Raw genomic sequence first — 14,267 nt, forward strand, 5'->3', positions numbered from 1 at the left:
AATAACATGGAGTTCCACCCCCCCTCCAAAACACCAACCAATTCCCTTCCTTCCCCCTTTCCCTCCCTACCTATGCAGCTCTCTGCCATAATTGTCACAAGAATATGGAGCAAAACATGAGAAAACTCTGCTCAGTTCTGTCTTCAACAAGGAAAAATTCAACAGCAGAAAAGACCTAACATTCCAGAATCACGAATCAGATGAGAAAATAGTCCCTCTAGCAGACAGTGATCAAGCTGAGCAGATCACATAGCATTTCTTGCCAAGGTAGAGTCCAAATTGGCTGGATCATATCCTAGAACACCTTGTTAAAATGTAAGAGATGAACCTCCAATGATAGTCATCTTCTTGATTTAAAAAGAAAGGAGGAGCAACCCTGGCTGATCAAACGTTGCAGTCTTTTGTTTCCTATTCCGTTGCTATCGAGACAGCTGACGCACGTATGAATATGTAAGTTGCATCTCATTATTTATAAAGAAAACTATATCACATATATTGTTCAACCATTTCACTTGGCATTTCACTTGGGACTTGCTCAAAGGTGAAACATTTTGAGGTAAAACACAATGTTTCAAGGGTGAAACGTTTCATGATTACCTTGATCAAAAAAGGCGAGACTAGGTCTAAATGTGGAGGTGATTCCTTTCCACTCCTTGGTTCCTTCAAAGGAGGTGACTCATTAGTACAAGATGGAGATTCGTGCATTTGAGTAACCGAGGAGGTTGGTACAATATGCAAGAGGGGGATTCCCCACACAACATGACTACAGGACAGAGAGTGACAATTGTGGGTGTGTAAGGCACAATGTTAAAAGGGTAGCATTCCCACTAATGATGTATTAGTGTATAGAATGGTACACCTCTGAGTGTCTAGTGATGGCCTAAAACCTAGATCTGCATCAAAGACAATGTGTACACTAAGAGTGTATAATCTATTGTAGGTCTAAATTAAGGATCTAGACTGAAATAAGAGGAATTTAAATGTGAAGTGAAAGCATAATTACCTGGAACGGGGAACGGGACCCCCTAGAACAAGAGAAACATCCAAGAGCAAGGAACACAAACAAGAACGGGGGCACATGTCTTAAGTACCCCAAATATGCCCTACATGACCCAAATAGCCGCAAATTGCCGCAACAGTCCCCCCAATGCTACAAATCACCCAAATTGCCTTAAATGCCCCAAAAATACTACAAATTCCCAAATGCCCCAAATGTCCATCTAGTTGCACCAATACCTCTCGAAGCTCCAAATGTCCCAAAATTGACTCGATTACCCCCATAGCTCCTAATTCCCTTGAATTGCCCCAATTATTCCGATTTCCCTTGAAATTAGACAATATAAATGGATGATTATCTTGAAATTGAGGATAGGGCTGAATTTTGATTGTCATTTGTAAGAGTTTATAATGCGACAAATTTGAACTTTGCATGGACTCATGATTGGCTTGTGGCTTGTCTTGACACATTGAATCTTCAACCCGAGAGAGAGAGAGAGAGAGAGAGAGAGAGAGAGAGAGAGAGATTAGTGTGTGCACATTAGGCAATGGAGATGGATGAACATGTGGTAGAAGGAGCGTGACACAAGCAAGAAGAAAAAACTTAAAAAAAGGTCAATTTTTTGGTCAACAAGCCTGGAGTAGCCATTCCAAATAGGGAATGGCAAGGAACAACATGGAACATTCCCTAGCCATTTCACCTCCTCGAAGGGTTTGGAATATCTTAGGCCGTTCCTACAAGCTGGAACAATTGTTCCCTGTTTCCAAATCAAGATTATAATGCCTTAAGAGAGCCTCTCATTGAAAGGGTAGCTTGAGAAAGCATCAAGGATCTAAAGATGAAGTCGTTTGAGCCATTATGAATCAATTACATTAACATTTGTGTATCTCTCACAAACCAAGCCTCCATGATGGCCAAAAGTATACTCTTCAGAAAAGCACCAACTTTGATACCATGTAAAGATATGCTAGGGTTTGCACTAAGAAAACGCAAAATGTACAAACACGACTAAAACACAATAACTCAAACAAAAAAGCAAAATGCAAACACAAATAGGAAAAAAAAGAACTTCGAAGTGAATGAATCAATGTTGTAAATGATAGAAAGAGTGTACAAGATGCTCAAAGGCAAAGCAATGGATGTAGTCGGAGTATGACACCCACCAGAGGCGGATCCAAAGTCCTGTAACCACCAATCAGAGTTGAAAGAGTGCTGAATATAGAAGGGCAGTAGGCTGGTAGTCAAAACACAGAATTTTTTAGACTGAAATTTACGAAACATTGTAGTGTACCACCCATCAAGAGCTTGGAAACTGATCACCGAGGCTGATAACAGCAGGGCACTAAATAGGAGAGCGTGTGCTGATGCAAGGTGGCCTGCATGGGCAATAAATGCTGGCTATAGATCAAGAAACAACGTGGCAGCAGCTGATGTCAGTAAGCTGCCTGCAAATGTGGCCATTGGAAGGACTTCAAACAGCAGGGTGATAGCAGCAGATAATGAATTAGGGGCTAGACTGAAGGTGGCTGCAATTAACAATGGCTGGACAACTGAAGGAGATAGGCTGAAGGCTGAAAACTAGGTGCCAACAATAGGACAGACAGTGTGGACTGATGTGACATGCAAACAACGATGGGCTAAATGGTGGGCATCCTGTCTATATTTATAGATACAAAGGATCCTCCCAAATTTGGGTTTTGCTTATGGGACATAAAATCTCTCTAAAAACACATTTCTTTTTAATGAAAGTTTGGTAACATTTGAGTTTTAGGGCTATTTAAAAGAGCTAATCCGTTTATAATGCATTTTTAGCTCAACACCTTCTAGACATGAGGAGATTGTGAAACCAGCCTTCCTCCTCGAATAGGGTGGTAAATAACACGATTAATCGATATTCACAGCAAGTAATTAATTCACATAAACTGAAATGCGCACTTTACCGCTTCAATCTTGGACAATGGATGGCCTATTGGCCCCAAAACTAGCGCTCCTTGCAATATTTCTTTAGCTTTTATTACAAATGGATGGAATATAATTGAGATCCTCTGATCTCCTCTACTGATCCAAGTGCCTCTTGCTATCAAACTTGACTAGTAAGCCTCCAAACCAATTTGCCCCTTGGTTTGCTTGGGGTTTGGCCTTCACCTTACCCCTTGAAAGACAAATTCAGTCCAAATCTCTAATACTGGCTCACTAGCCTCTTAAATCTTCTTGAAACTCCTCAATTTTAGCTGCTGGAATTCAAATCCTAGGCCTTCAATTTTGAGCACGCATCCCAAGGCAACTATCAAACCCTATTTTCAATTGTAAATTAGGGTTTATAGCAAATGACTCAAATGGCTAGATTTTGTTGAGATAACTTAAGAGATGGCTGGAAGATGAAAGAGAATGCTATAGAGAGAGAAATTTCAATGTTTCATCACGAGAAAGGCTAAAAAACTGTTGTTGCCCTGCTCAAACAGCCATAAAAGTTGTCATCTATAGCTCAAGACCACTAGAAAGGCTACTACCCCCTCTTATATGTTGTCACCTGCACCAAAAGGGCCTTGGACTACTATTACCTTCACCTCGAGAGCTCCAAACTGTTGTCACTTGTTGTAGAATTGATCCCTGGTGGCTGCAAATCACATCACAGCATCTTCTTACTCTCTAACAAACTCCTCATCTCTCACAATGGCTGAAATAGACTTCCACCAGCCCCAAAACGTTTTTCCTACTTGCATGGATAAGTTTTGCCAAGTGACAACCTTCTAATCCCATTTTTTAATATTATCCAGCTTATTAAATTGATTTTTAGAATATTGATCTAAAAATCAATTTAATAATTATTCTAGTGCCCAAAAATATTATTCCACCAACCAATAATTAAATTGACTGGGCTAATTTCTTCCAAGTATCCCCAAGTAGTAATTAACCCTTAGACCAACATTAATCAATTAATTAATGTCTAGTCTCTAATGTCACCACTAGCATTAGTAGCCAATAAATTAATCTAAGCCAAAATTTGTCACCAGGTAACACCTAGTATCTATCAAACATAACTTATGATAACTTTGGCCTTTGGCATCATCTAATATTCTGGGCCTCGGATCCCATGCTATGAAATAATTAACTTGCACCTCACATGTGCAAGTCACATTAGCACATTTGATTAACTTTTAATCAAATGCTAAGCCAAGCAATGAAATTAATCAAATGGTAAGCAAAGCAATACAATTTCACGTCCTCGTGACGGATTGCTTTTTCACCAAATGCCCCACTGATGGATGTTCAAAAGACTTTCGTATAGGCAAGGAGAGTATTGAACCTCTCCCCATTGGGCACGTGATACACTCCGTGAAATGAGGATTGAGGAAGTTCCTAAGGAGTGGTAGCCACAAGATGGCCATAGCGATCTCAAAGCAACCAAGCACATGCTACAAAATGTTTGAAGATGACCAATTTAGAGATCAACTGAGAACAGCAATTGAAATGTTTCTGCCATTGGCAAATGATCCTCAATTCATGTGTTTGTTGAATCCCTTAAAGAAGGGCAACAAAGCCAAGAAGAGAAAATGGTCTTCAACGAGCTCTAGGATAGCAAGATGCAATGAAGGAAGAGACAATACAATAGCATGATGTTCCAAATGTGGCTAGTTAGCAAAAGCAAATAATGAGAGTGGAGCAATTGATGCATATGCAAGGGCAACTTGAAAGTGCCAATCCAATGTGTTTTGGACAACAGGACATGCATGCAATGATAGGACAGCTAGGGTACTTTGATCATGGCGCTAGTTTCTATGCTATGGTGAGTCAAGGGACCACATACGAGGATATATAGCACAACTTCTTATGGTATGCAACAACCAATGCATGGTATGCAAGGCTCAATGTATCCAGGCATAGCTGGTAAGATTATAATCCCATGTATAGCAATGTTGGCATGATACTGAGGCACAAAGTGGTAACTTTAGTAATGCATATATGCAATCCACTGTGTTTGGGAGTCTTTGGTATTAATGTTGGTCATACAAATGCTCCATACAGTGTCGGTCATGAAGAAAATGCAGCTATTAATACATGCTAGTTATGGGAAAATGTATCTTGGTATGGCTGGTAGTATATCAATTCCGGTGCACAATCATATTGCAATAGTCCAAAGTATGCAAATAGAAATGTTTTCTAATGCATCTGGTGCTCCTAGCATGTAACATACATATGAGGGGCTAGTCAACTGTATGCAATGTTACATATTAGTTAAGTTGGAATTGTAACAATGTGAAAGTCTAAAGCATCCCAATGCTTAAGAGAGAAAAAGGCCTAGAACCTAGGCTCTGAAACTATATATCTGCAAGGTTCTTGGCATGTATGAAATACATGGAATGCACATTTGGCTATCATGTACATTTGCAAGGTATGTATAGGATACATGGATAGTATGCAATGTACATTTGCAAGTGATAAAAGAGAAGCACAATTGCATGAGTTACATGTGGTTTGTAGCCGATGTATACTTCACATGATACTCATGTGGTACATCATTGCTATGAGGCACTCGTTATGGTTATTTTATGCATTATAATGCATTGGTTGTCACAACAATGTCGAGTTTTGGCATTTGGATGCATCCCTTAAGGTTCTAACAATGGTTATGTCTCATGTGTGCGAATTGTAACTAGTTTAAGTGACTGAAATTTCACATGTAGACGGCATGAGCATAGTTAAGCAATAGATGCACATGTTTGACTACGATGCTAGCATGTATTTCAAATGGTAGCAACAGATACTTCGACACATTGCAATGCAATCAAAGACGATAGCAAGGATTTCAAGAGGATGGCTTATCATGAGGACGTGAAATTTTATTGTTTTCCTTAGCATTTGAGCAAAAGTTAATCAAATGTGCTAACATGACTTGCACATGTAAGCCGCAAGTTAATTATTTCACAATGTGGGATCTAGGACCTCGAGATATTAGTCATTGCCCATGGTTGCATTCTATCCACCAATAGATCCGTATAGTATGATCTGCCAAGTCCAATTGGACGTGTATGATTCATCCAATTTTCATCCCTTTTTTTTTAGTTGGTGTTCAAAGAAAAGTTATATTCTGCTCTACCCTTTTTCTCTTTCTCCTCATTGGCCTTTGCCTATATCTCACTAACCACCTTCTCTTCTTCTACCTCGCTTCAAAACACATATGGTTAGGTAAGAATATAAAATGGTATGTTTTAGTGGATTATTGACTTGGAGAGCATTTCATCATGTAGATATAGCATAGAGAAGGATCATTAGACTCAATATGCACACACATGCACATGTATGTATGTGTGTGTGTTTTTTAAAATCCATTGTACATGTCTTCAATCTTATAAATAAAATTGGGTCTTAAAAATTACTTGTACCAAGAGTCTTGGAGTTACATTTTTTTCCAACCTCTCATCATGTTTATGACTCGTTGAAAATTAAAGCAAAGACATTTATGGTTTATAAATTGTATTAGTATAGAATGGATAATACCTTGTGATACTCTATCTCATGGATAGCCATTCTCATCTTAAAACAAGTAATATTTACTAGCCTAACCCTTAATTTTATATGTATTTTTTAATAACCATATGAAACACCGAATTTTATTCAAGGTTTTTTTGTGTACATTCAATGCCATACTAAGTCCATGGATCGAATAGATTATACCTAACTACCCTATTTTTGCCAAAGGCAAAAGTAATGATAAGTTATGTCTAATAAGTACTAGGTGGTATTTGATGTCGAATTTTGACTTAGATCAATTTATTAGCTACTAGTGTCAATAGTGACATTAGAGACTAGGCATTAATTAATTGACTACTGCCTATGGAAGGGCTACTAACTACAGGGATACTTGAAAGACAAATTGACCTAGACAATTTAATTATTGGTCGGTGGAATTATTTTTTAGGGCACTAGAATAATTATTAAATTAAGTTTCTAATTTAATATTTTAAAAATTAATTTAATAAGCTAGATAATGTTGAAAATGGGATTAGAAGGCCACCACTTGGCAAAACTTTCCCGTGCAAGTGAAGAAGACATTTATAAGGACTAGTGGAAATCTATTCCAATCATTGTAAGAGAGGAGGATGCTATTAGAGAGCAAGAACATGCTACTAATGTGATTTGCAATCACCAGGGACCAGTTCTACAGCAGGTGATAACAATTTGGAGTCCTCCACATGTAGGTGACCGTAGCCTAAGGTCCTTTTGGTATAGGTGACAATATACATGAGAAGACAACAACCTTTCTAGTGGTCCTAAGCTCATTCTCTCTCATTCTACAACCATTTCTCAAGTTATCTCAACAAAACCCAACCATTTGAGCCATAAGAGATAGATTGAAAAAACTCTACTGTAAACCCTAATTTACAGCAGAAAATAGGGTTTGACAACCACCTCAAAATGCATGCTTAAAATTGAGAGCCTACGACTTGAATTTCAAAAGCTAAAATTGAGAAATTTCAAGGAGATCAAGAGACCAACTAGCCAATATTAGATTTGGGGCTGAATTTGTCTTTCAAGGAGTAGGATGAAAGCCAATCCCCAAGCAAACCAAGGGCCAATTTGGTTTGAAGGCTTATTGGTCACTTTAGACAGCAAGAGGCACTTGGATTAGCGAAGGAGATCAGAGAATCTCACTTGTATTCTATCCATTTGCAATAAAAGCTAAACAAATACTGCAAGGGGTACCAGTTTTGGGACCAACAAGTTGTCAATTGTCCAACATTAAAGTGGTTAAGTGTACATTTCAATTTATGTGAATTAATTAGTAGCTGTAATTATTGTTAAATAATGTTATTACCACCCTATCCGAGGCTAGTGATGTTAATCAAAGACAATCGACAACATCCTATTATTTTCTTCTACGTACACAAGTTTTCTTGGAGCAATAAGAAGCAGCCTACAATTTTCCTTTTCTTCTACAAAGGTTAAGAACCGAGCAATATATTCTACTGCTTGGTTTCAAAGGTGGTTGGAAGAGCTTCGCTTTCCATAGACAAGGGCTAACACCCTACTATGTGATGATGAGAGTGTCAGAGTGCAGCGGTGCAGAAGCGTAGGACTGCACTCTGACACTCTCATCATCACATAGTAGGGTGTTAGCCCTACTGCTTGGTTTCAAAGGTGGTTGGAAGAGCTTCGCTTTCCATAGACAAGGGCTAACACCCTACTATGTGATGATGAGAGTGTCAGAGTGCAGCGGTGCGGAAGCGTAGGGCCCTACAGTCCTCCATCTCAAAAGACACCAAGAGCTCCTGTACATATCTCTGTTGGGAGAGAAAGAACCCCCCTCTGAGACTGATAAATCTCATGGCCTAAAAAGAAATGGAGTAGCCCCAAATCCGTCATCTCGAACGTCCGATGTAAAGCTGACTTTGTCTCCTGGACCTGCTGTGCATCATCACCTGTGACAATCAAATCATCAACATATAATACAAACAGCACACAACCATCCTCGGAAGTGTGAACATACAGCTGCGGATCGGCCTTGGACCGCCGATATCCCAACTGAGACTGGAGGAACGAATCAATCTTCTCGTTCCAAGCTCGCGGGGCCTGCTTGAGGCCATACAGGGCCTTCTTCAACCTGTAGACTTTCCCATCTGAAGAACCAAAGCAAGGAGGCTGCTCTACGTAGATCTCCTCCTTCAAATCACCATTCAGAAAGGCCGGCTTCACATCCAACTGATAAACAGGCCATCTCCTATGGCCAGCCAAAGCAAGAACAGCTCTAATGGTTGCCATACGAGCTGTGGGGGCAAAGGTGTCACGACAGCCAATTCCTGGGCGCTGGGCAAAACCCTTAGCAACAAGGCGAGCCTTGTGCTTATCCAAAGTACCATCACTGAGATATTTGGTCTTGAAGACCCACTTGACTCCAATCACCTTCTTCTTCGGGGGGCGTGGCACAAGTGACCAAGTGCCATTCCTCTCAATAGCCTCCAACTCAGCTTCCATAGATTTCTTCCATGGGGCGGATTGTAAAGCCTCCTTTACGGAGGTGGGCTCTCGGTCCTGCATAACACGGAACATCAAACAATAATTGGAGCAAACAAGCTCCGAAGAATGCGCCTGGTGCCTCCGTGACCGCCGCGGACCATCCTGCGGTCCCCACTCCTCAGGAACCCCCTCGATCCCTGAATCACGGAGTGTGTCACGGGCCCAGCGAGGAGCAGGCCAAACCTCCCCTCGTCGTTCTCCATCAGCAGAACACTCTGGAATATCCAGCGGGGGTAACTCCTCAGATGTGTCCGGTGGAACAGTAGACTCTGTGTCAGAAACAGAATCATAATCAAAAGGCACGGGCTCCAGTGGAACTGTAGAAGGAGCCCAACTCTCCCCTGGATCTCCAAGAACGGGATGCTCCTCACCCGTTGAAGAAGCCGGAACCTCCACAAACCGCACATCACGGTCAGTATACACATCCCGCTTGACGGGATCATACAGTCGGTAGCCTTGGGACTGGGAGCTGTAGCCAACAAATACCTGTTTTCGGGAAGCCGCTTCAAATTTGTCACGGTGAACCTTGGGAATGTGAACATAGGCATCACACCCAAAGACCCGAAAGTACGAAACATCTGGCCTCGTCCCAAAATAAGCCTCAAATGGAGTCATCTCTTCCACGGCCGAAGTAGGGGATCGATTAAGAATGTGGACTGCAGTAACCACAGCCTCGGCCCACAGAAAAACCTGGGGGGTCTGTCGGTGCTCCATCATGGTGCGCGCCATCTCGATCACACTGCCGTTCTTCCGTTCTAGAATACCATTTTCTTAAGGAGTATTGGTATTGGCAAACTCCTGGTGAATTCCTCTATCTGCACAAAACCGAGCAAATTCATTAGACACAAATTCACCTCCCTTGTCGGATCGCAAGGTCTTCAACTTCCGGCCTGATCGATTCTCCTCAAAGAGAAGCCAATCCTTGAAGTGCGAGAAAGCTTCTGACTTTAGTGCCAAAAAGTAGGCCCATGTCATCCTGCTATAATCATCCACGATCAGCATAAAGTACGAGCTCCCACGCAGGGACTCATTCCTCATAGGGCCGCATAGATCCGTAGATACTAGCTCCATTGATAAAGTAGACCGCCGCGAAGCTGTGTGGGGAATGGCATCCCTATGCTGCTTCCCCCGTATACAGGAGACGCATGGCTGCTGGCTCACCACTATATCCGGCAACCCTCGAACAAGCTGTCCACGTGACGCCCTCCGAAGATAGTCATAGTTCAGGTGACCAAACCGAGCATGCCATAACTCAAACTGTGGCTGTGAGGTAAGAAGAAGAGTAGAGAGGGCAGTGGAAGACTTCAGTTTGTAAATGCCGTTCTTCTCATATCCGAATGAGATAACCTTCCTTGATCCACGATCAAGGACTCGCACAGTAGAACTGTCAAACTACACCAAAAGACCAAGGGAGCAAATCTTATGAACTGAAAGGAGACGGTACCCTAAACCTGGTACATGCAAAACCTCTGAGGTATGGGTGCCACCTCGTCCATCCGGAATAAGCTGCATCTTACCCCGACCTACAATAGAAACTAAAGAGCTGTCTCCAATGAGAACCTGCCCACGCGAAGGTCGCAGCTGGGCAACACCATCTGATGAAGGAGTCATGTGCCGTGAGGCACCACTATCAACAATCCACTCTCGAGCTTGGGGAGCCGTCATCGTAGCATCAGAAGCATTCGGTGAAGCGTCCTCAATGACAACTAGATGTAGAAATGCAGCTGATGAGGGTACAGCCACCGCTCCAGAATCCTTGGTATCCTTCTTCTTGGTGTCCTTCGTATCTTTGTCAGGGCAATACTTCTTCCAATGGCCAGTCTTTCCACAAATATGACATGTGGAGTCTTTGTCCTTGTCCTTCTCCTTGTCCTTCTTGGACTTGTTATCCCCCTTCTTCTTCTTTTGGTCCTTCCCCTTCTTCAGAGAGGCTTGACCTGTCAACGCCTCCGTCTTGGAAGCATTTTGTCCCTTTAACTGTTCCTCTTGGTCCAAGACCATAGGAACCAACTCTTCCCAGCGAAGAGTAGACTCTCGCCCCGAAGCAATAAGGGCAGAGTAAAATGTACCGAATCGTGGCGGCAACTGGGACAATAGTGTAATTGCCATGTCTTCGGAGGAAATCGGTTTCCCCGCATTCTGAACCTGCATCTGTAGCTGCCTTAGCTTGTTAATGTGTTCCCTTAGCGAAGAAGACTTATTGACGGACAAGGTCCGCATCTGTACCTCCAAAGAAACCCTCTTCATCAGGGTCATCCGATTGTACATTTGATCAAGCTCCAGCCATATCTCACGAGCCACCGTCAAGTGCTCGATGTGAGCGATCACGGCTGTAGTGCATGATAGAAAGAGAAAGGATCGAATCCTGGCATTCAGTTTGTCCCAATGAGACTGGGCCCTGGCCAACTCCGCACGAGCATCGGAAGAGAGTTTGGACTCATCTCTTACCGAAGGCCGGTCAATATCCTCCTGTACCAACTCCGCCAAATCATAGGACTCAAGGATGGCCAACATCATAACGCGCCAAATGCGGTAGTTGTCGCCGTCGAGCTTCTGATCTGTAGGAAGAGCCGGTAAGACAGGTACCTTCCGGTCCATAATCGCCTGGAACTCCAAGTCCATCTCTGTAGACATCTTCACCTGCAATGCCTTCGCAAAAGCAGCCCCCTCTGACTGGGTAAACTCAGCCTGCTAAGGCTCTTCCGCGTCCCGAAGCTTCTTCACCCGGCGGAGGCGATGAAAAAGCAAAACCTGCACTTTTAGGTTGAAAACTCAAACTTCCTCCGCGTCAAACAGCAGTAAACAGCAGCAAATCCACCACCTGTACTCCTTTCCTGTACTTGTACCACATAATACATAGTAACTTTTGCCTTTGATATACTGTAATTTCCTAGAGTCCGTAGCTCCAAAATATACTCTAACCCCAATTAGACCTCACATGTGCAATATTTACCTAACCATGTGATTAAAAATTAATACACATCTTAAGTGAGGTTTCAAAAATACATGTCCTCATGACTCTTTGTCTTCAAGATGCGGACATACACGTCACACCCAAAAACCTTGAAATAAGAAACATCAAGCTTAGACCCAAAATACACCTCATAGGGTGTCATACCAACAATAGCCGAAGTGGGGAATCGATTAAGGATGTGAACTACAGTAGCCAGAACCTTCGCCCAAAGACACTGAGCTATCTGTCTATGCTTCATTATGGTACAAGCCATCTCAATCACACTGGTTCTTCCGCTCCAATATGTCATTTACTTAAGGTGTGTTGATATTTGCAAACTCCTAGTGGATATCACAATCTGCACAAAATCTAGCAAGCTCATTAGAAACAAATTCTCCTCCCTTATCCAATGGTAATGTGTTCAATTTTCCGACCTGATGCGTTCTTCTTACACAGTAACTGTCAGAGTGCAGCGGTGCGGAAGCGTAGGACTGAGAGTGAGAGAACGCAGAGAGAGAAGGGAGAGAAAGAGACAGTGGACGATGAAGATCTGCTGTATAAAGAATGCTGAATACAAAGATATACACGGGCGCAGTGCGCTGGACTGCGTGTCTCCACCTCGACGATGCGACCTGCTGTCCACCTCGAAGTCTGCTGCAGTCTGCACTGTCTGCTGTCTGAAATCTGTGAACAGAGACAGAAATCTGCACGGCACCGATCTGTAATCTGCGACAGAGAAGAGTGGGCAGACTGCTGGAAACGTCGACTATAAATAGTCGAAAACTGCCACGAACTGGGGCGCCAGAAAATAGGGCGCAGCCTGAATAAGTCGGCTGCATTTAATGCAGCCGACTGGGCTGCAGGCAGTCGGACTGCCACGTGGCAGTCCGACTGTGCAGCTGCCTGCCCTCCAGTCAGGCTATGATCTCTAACAGAGAGCTGCATGGCCTTGGATGGAGTCCTATATTTCATGCAAGGACAAAGCATATCAAGATACAATATCACTTCATCTATGAGATCTTCAATAAGACCATTGATGCAGAGTTGTAAGACAGAGGATAATGTGACAAATTTGTTTACCTAGGCACTTCCTTACGTCATTCTTGGTCAACATTCCAAGTCCTCGAGTCTTATCCTGGGTCTAGGATGTAAGAGGGGATGTTAGAGATTTGGTCGCCTTCGGGATGGACATTGTATTCAGATAGGGCAGTTAGACTTTTTTTTCATATATAAGAGCAAGTCAGACAGCAGATTGACACTCGCCAGGAGAATGGGCAGCAATTCGCGTGAGTAAGGTAGGGCCAGCATGCAGCAGTGCCATGTGGCAGTCGACAACAAGCTGCACATTTATTGCAGCCAGTCAGACCAGTTTTGCTGCAATCAACCAAATTTGACTGACCGACCTACTACATTAGTTTACCAAGGCACTTCCCTATGCCATTCTTTGTCAACATTCCAGATCCCAGAGTTCTTATACTAGGTCTAGGATCTAAGAGGGGATGTTAGAGATTTGGCCACCTCCACGATGGACATTCGGCTCGACAGGGCAGTTAGACATGGTCATCATGTACAGGAGCAAGTCAGGACAACAGATTGACACTTGCCAGGCAAATGGGCAGCAATTTTGGAGGGCAGGGCAAGGCAGGCACACAGCAGTGCCATATGAGAGGTGGCAGCAGGCTGCGCATTTTTGCAGCCAGTTGGACCAGTTTTACTACAATCGACCAAAATTGACCAGCTGACCTGCTGCATTAATTTATTATTTTCCTGTTATTTATAGTGGGCCTGTGCCTGGTCATCTTCATATTTTTCTATGCAGATTGAGAGAGTTCTTCAGCTGTACATACTCCCACAGCCCAATGTATACAGCCTTCTGTACTTTGCAATAGTTGGTTCTTCCCTCAAAGGGAATGTTTGGAAGGTGGGTTGAAGCCTTCGTGATTTGTGTTGAGTCCTACGGCCATGCTTGGGATATGAGCTTTTGCATCACGTGCTTTTGCCTTTGACCTATCTTCATTGTTATTGAGCCATTGAGCTACCTCTAATTATGGTTAGCCTTGAACTTTGCAATTGTTGGTACAGCTTCAGATCTGGACCAGTAAGAAAAGCCAGTCGTGTAGACAACACCAATCATGCATTGTTCCGTATAATAAGGTTTAGCTGTTTATAAGCATGACTGACTCACTCCTCAGTAGCTCACGTAAACACTACCCCCTAGCCACGGTGCAGCATCAACAGCAATTGCATTTCCCGAAGTACAGCCATGTCATTGTGGCCCAAGTCCACAAGGTGCCTGTGATA

The 14,267-nt window shown here is 42.8% G+C and overlaps 1 protein-coding gene across 1 annotated transcript in view; it reads right to left on the reverse strand.

The window, feature by feature from the left end:
- Positions 1-14,267, reverse strand: part of LOC148039181 (succinate--CoA ligase [ADP-forming] subunit alpha, mitochondrial) — a 43,293-nt gene that overhangs the window by 2,927 nt on the left and 26,099 nt on the right. The gene's annotated exons all lie outside the window — the stretch shown is intronic.

This window comes from Lygodium microphyllum, chromosome 3 (assembly GCF_053477565.2).
Source record: "Lygodium microphyllum isolate KBCC chromosome 3, Lygodium_microphyllum_v1.1.10, whole genome shotgun sequence".
Classification (NCBI taxonomy): domain Eukaryota; kingdom Viridiplantae; phylum Streptophyta; class Polypodiopsida; order Schizaeales; family Lygodiaceae; genus Lygodium; species Lygodium microphyllum.